Here is a 6,000-nt window from a genome sequence, read left to right on the forward strand (position 1 = left end):
AACAACATAGGTGGAACACACTATTTCAACAACAATCACGAGTTTCTAAGTACAATTCAAATAACCATGTAAAGAGAGCCTTTTCCCCTCAAACACAAAATTATCAAAGGCCCAAAATCACCAAGAGAGTGAGTATTAGTCCAAGAAATTGGATGAGCATACAATTTGGTAAGAAATATAAATCCTATGCCCCTTTTCAACTTAATGATGAATGCTATAGGTCTGGAAATAATGGGCATAAAACAACTATATGCGAAATTGGAAATAATACACCTCCTTTCCATAACAAGAAAACAAAAGTATGGATCATGTGGAGAGACAACAAGGTTAATTACGTAGGATTTATTGCAACAGTAACAAGAGAAGAAGGTCATATGGTGAATGGAGGAAAAAAAGACCAGTTTTTGGCTTTAAATACTATCAATAGAGAATTAACATATCTGAGCCTAAAATTTTTGTGGTTGATCTCTCTTATATAAGCTACAACATGAAAATACTCCAATTAGTCAAAAGGAGTGTCATCTTTGCTAGTTGTTCATTGTAGAAATCAAGCACAAATAGTGAGAAAGAAGAATAATAGGTAATCATTGGAAGGGTATTTTTGTTACTTTTTGCCTGATAAACAAACACAATGGGTCAAGCGGTTACCTCTGGAAGGTTGGTGGTATAACACTTCCTTCCATACAACAACAAAAATGACCCCATTCATGGTGCTTTATCTATATCATCCACCATCCATCACATCATCTCAAAGAGAAAATTCTAAGGGTCAAGTAATGGAATATCACATTAAGCATCAACAACTTCTCAAAATCTTAAAGGATAACCTGAATTTGGCGCAAACTAGAGTGAAAAAGAAAACATATCAACATTGCAGTGAAAGAAGTTTTGATGTGTGTGATTATGTATTATTTTGGCTACAACCATACAAACAAATGTCCCTCAAGCAAGCTAAGAAGGATAATAAATTATCATCCAGGTACTATGATGCTTACAGGGTGTTGCAAAATATTTGTACAATGGCATACAAATTGGAGTTTCCTGCATCTTCGTGAGTACACCCAGTTTTCCATCTTTCATTCTTAAAGAAGGTTATAGGTGAAAAGATCCCAATTCAAACTATATTTCCATAACTTGATGAGGAAGGAAAAATTATATTGGAGCCTGAAGTAATCATGGAAACAAGAATCTGAAAAACAAAAAATCGATCAATTTCAGAGCATCTAATTAAGTGGAAGAACTTACCTGCCAAATATTCCACATGGGAGGATGAGTATGTTATACAAAAGAATCCAAAACTAAGTCAAGAATTGAGGACAACACTTTTTTTGAAGGAAAGGGGCATGTTAGGTCCCTATAATACTAGTGCATCCCCTATATTGTTATTGTGTGCCCCATAGATGCACACTATTGTTATTGTTGTGCCCTTACATTATTATTGTTATGTAGGACCTAATTATATTTTTACCCTTTAGACTCCTATATATACCAAGGAGGTCTTGTCATTTGAATCATCCAATAACTGTTCATTTATGTGATGTAAAGGGAGGTTCCCCCCTTGAAGTGGCTTATTATCTAGTCATTGATTTATCTTTTTTTATGTCTTTGTGCTATTTTCAATCTGGATACATAATAACATCAAGCCTTAGTTTTCCTTATATCAAGGCTAATTTTAAGGGCCATGATCCATGGTATAGGAGCCCTACGTTTTTTGTATTAAAATTTTAATATAAACAAGTTTTAGGTCTGCGAAAATATTGTGTACTTTGTTGATTCATTGTGTTACAATTTCACTATGAAAAGTACTTGGAGTTGTGGTATTTCAGTGTGTTTGTGATCGTGTTTTAGATATTTACCTAATTATTAAGTACCAAGGAAAAATAAACATCATGATGGAGATATTGAGGAGAAGATTTTTATGCAGTAGCCATGATGATATGCTAAGGATCCATCACTTGTTTGCAGATTGAAGAAATCCTTCTATGGCCTTAAACAAGCACTTTGTGCTTGCTCATTTGTTGTAAATTTGATCCAAAAATATGTATATGTGTGTGTGTGTGTGTGTGCGTTGAGACATTGATTCTCTCATGTTGATAGTATTATATGTAGCTGATTTACTAATTACAAGGAGTTCAATCTCATCCATCATTGTAGTAAAGTTTTCCTTGCCTAAAAGGTTTTCCATAATATATATGGGATTGGTACATTATTTTCTTGGTCTTTAAATTAGCTAATCTAATTTAGGAATCAATATGATTGAATGTAAGTATGCCAAATATCTACTTTATAGGTTTCAAATGATAGATTATAAGCTAGCTACATCACCCTTCCTATTTGGGATCCAACTAGAAGATGGAAGTGCTACAACTTTAGTTGATTGTACGAGGTATCAACAGTTGGTTGAGAGTTTTCTCTTCCTCACCCACTCTCAACCTAACATCTCCCTTGATATTGGAGCTCTTTTCAAGTACATGAAAGAGCTGCTTGAATTGCATCAGAAGGTTTCCAAGTGAAAGGTTTGGCATGCCAAAGGTACCACTAGCTTTAGAATACATTATGTAGTAAGGTGTATCCTAGATCTTGTTGCCTACATAGATTAAGATTAGATTGACGATAATATAGACCGAAAGTTAACCTCAAGTTATGTCTTCAACTTATGATTTGGCCATATTTGTTGGTCCAACAAAAAGCAATCCACTGTTGATTTGTCATCGACATTGGCCAAATATATAGGTGTGGTCAATGCTACAACTGAGGCCATTTCGCTACAACATTTCCTCATAGAGTTAGGTGTATATTTTCATTAACTTATTATTATTTAGTTTGATAGTTAGAGTACATTGAATTTTTGTAGAGATTTGATATAACGAAAAAGAACTGAACATATAGAGGTACACATATACGTCAGCTAAGGACATATCCATGATGGGGTCAATGGTTAGAAATATTACCCTTTTTCAACATTAGTTGCAGACATATTCACAAAGGCCTTCAAATAGAAGAAGTTTGCATCTTTGTGAGATCTCTTGGGATAAAGGACACAATACATCGTAGCTAAAATAGTTAACCTAATCTTTGAGAGGCAATTTTCTTCCCTCTATGTTTTCCCTTTTTACCTCATCTTTTCATTTTTGTAAGTTGTTTTGTACATGGGTGCCTAAAATGGCTACATATTTCCAAGGTCCATTTATTGTATACACCTCAATTGTGCTTCGGGGTGGGTATTGATGTACATGGATATTTACATAGTTCACATTTTCTTAGTTCATGGCTAGAGAGAACATCTAGTCTTATATATTCATCCTTGATGAGAATATTCTCTTGTTAAATAAATGTGCATTTATCCTTGAGTTATGCATCAATTATGCTTCAATTACTTTAGTGGAGTTTAATTCTACACGCATCACTAGTTTATCACTCGACTCATGCATGAATATCTAAAGTGGAGTATATATGCTTTTGCATGCACCACTAGCTCATCACTCCAATTTTGCATGGTTATGCATGCATGCACGTACAATTTCTATGCATCGATGTGTTCTCCACTTTTTTATGTCTATCTAATTGATATTTTTCATGCATACATGAATTTTCCACTTGTGCATGCGTAGTTAACTAAGGGTTTCCATGCATGCATGAGTTCTAAGTCCACTTCACTACTACATGGCCAAGTAACTGAAACTAAGGGTTTGTTTATTAGTGTTTAACTATGTGCATACTGATGAGCACCAAAAATGAATAATTATTTGGGCTCATTCAACCTCCTAATTCGACTTAATCCACCATTCTCATTAGTTTATTGCATGTTTTTGATTATATTTATGCTAATAGAGTGAATTGGGTTAGTCATTATGCCAACAAGTCTAATGTGTGCTTTGTGTAGCCTTTTTGGTCAATTTGGAGACAAAATCAATGGTTGAAATGAGCACTTGGCAGCCAAATTCGTGGAGAGTATTTTTAGGAAGGTGTTCCCCTCATTTATGGGCCCTTACCTCGAATTCTTCACCATCAGCTCAGAGTTCAAGGGCCACCAAATCAATTAGCACAAGGGCAGCCAAGCAAGTCAAGTAGGACTGCTGTTAACTACAAGTCTTGGGCTGCCGAGTCCCTAAAGTTTAGGAGGACTGTTGGGGTCCTCAATTTGTATAAATAAGAAGGCTTAGGGCCTCATTTGGGTTAGCTAGTGGTTAGTCATTTTTGTAGCCAATGGTTAGTCATTTTGTAGGCAGAAGTTAGCTAGTTTGTAGTTCGATTTTTATGCAGTAGATTAGCTTTGCTTTCAGCACATTTTCAAGTTTCCATTGTGGACAGTTTTGATGTAACTCTTCTTTTCTTGCTCAATAAAGATGAATCCAGCTTTGCACCAGCTCTAAATCTCTCTTAGGAGGCTATAGCTCTTGGGGTTGGGCCCATCTCAAGCGCCCAGTACCTCCTTTGATTATCTTTATGTGTTTTTGCTGCATTCTTAGAATAAAATCCGCTATTTAGATCTAAATCTTGTTTTGTTATTTAGTTTGTTTTTTGATGAGTAAAATAGATTTTCATGCTTAGATTTAGTTGATAGGTTGTTAACAGAAAAAGCTTCAAGAAAAGGGCCAACAAACATCTGTGGTTTCACCTCTCCCTCAGTGGGATCGTGAGTTGGGACAAAGGTGACCTTGCTGCCCACAAAAACGTTGTTTTGCTTCACCATGCAAGTATTAGTGTTGGATTCTTAGTTGTCAAACTTGATATCAGTTTTGACTGCATGCTTAGGGTTATGATTGCTTAGTTGCATAGTTAGTTCATCTGATTTTGTGCAAATAAACTTCTGTTCCATTTCTTTTGCTATTATCTAGGTCAGATTAGGTCAAGGTAATTAGGTTCTTGATTTTCCAAGTCTTCATTTGTTAAATTCGAAAAATAACTTGCAGAGCACCTGTTATCCTTCTCTATCTACCCATAATCCATCAGATAATCTGCTCCAACCCTTAGTCCATGATTCGTACCCTTCATTTGCCATACTTTCCCCACCTTGCCCTAATTCCTACATTCTTGTGCATCATCGCTTCCTCCATCCTTGAACAAATCCAATCGCTCCTTAGCCTCATCCACCAAGTCCTAGACCTCTTCACACCCATATTTCACCTCCATACTCATTCCTCCATCTTTTTCCCTCCATCCATGCTCCAAAATCCCATTTCGAAACATCCTGTAGAAGAATTACAGAACATCCTGTAGAAATCCTGAACATCCTGTAGAACCCCTGCAGACTTCCTGTAGAAGCTCATAAACATGGTTTCTTGGCAGCCAAACTTTGTGAGACTCTCTGGAAGGGTGTTAAGGATCCCTTAGACCCTCTCTGAACCTTCCCAACCTTTCCCAAGCATTTCTCCTCCTTGATCCACCTCTGCACAGTCAAAAATAGTTAAAAGCACATGCATGATAATTCCAACAACTTAATCAAAAATACAAAAAGATGTTTTCTTCAGATAGAGGTAGTCTAGACACATGTATTTTACCTTCATAGAAGTAATGGCATCTCTTTCAGTAGTTTGCATGCTCTCCTTTGCGTCAGTAGGACTAGCTGGTAGAATTAGGGTTTGCTAGGGTTTGCGTTTCTTTTTGGCTTTCAGTTTCTTTTTGCAATTAGATTAGCTTCCTTCGAGTTAGCTTTCATCCATCAATTAAAAAGATTCTTTTAAGAGCTCATAGAAGTTGGCTTAAGCTCCTAGTGGACTTGTGCCAGCTGACCAAGTGACAGCTGCGGCAAGAGCTAGTACTTGTGCATACAGCACCGTCGCTTCCAAGTTTGTTACGAACTACCAGGTTGATAAAATTAAAGAAGGGAGTTCCAGGAGTTGTAGCATTATTGCTACAATACTGGAGCCCACCACATACCTAATGCATATTACCTCTCTCATGGAGAGTATTCTATATGTGTAACTCATTCATTCAATTAAAAAAATCAAATTTTCTCATTCTTTCTTCATTCTTTTGGTTTCAAGCTTATAAATTGTT

The sequence above is a fragment of the Pinus tabuliformis genome, chromosome 2_2 (genome assembly GCF_031772625.1).
Source record: "Pinus tabuliformis cultivar Carrire ecotype Pingquan chromosome 2_2, CPIR1, whole genome shotgun sequence".
Lineage (NCBI taxonomy): Eukaryota > Viridiplantae > Streptophyta > Pinopsida > Pinales > Pinaceae > Pinus > Pinus tabuliformis.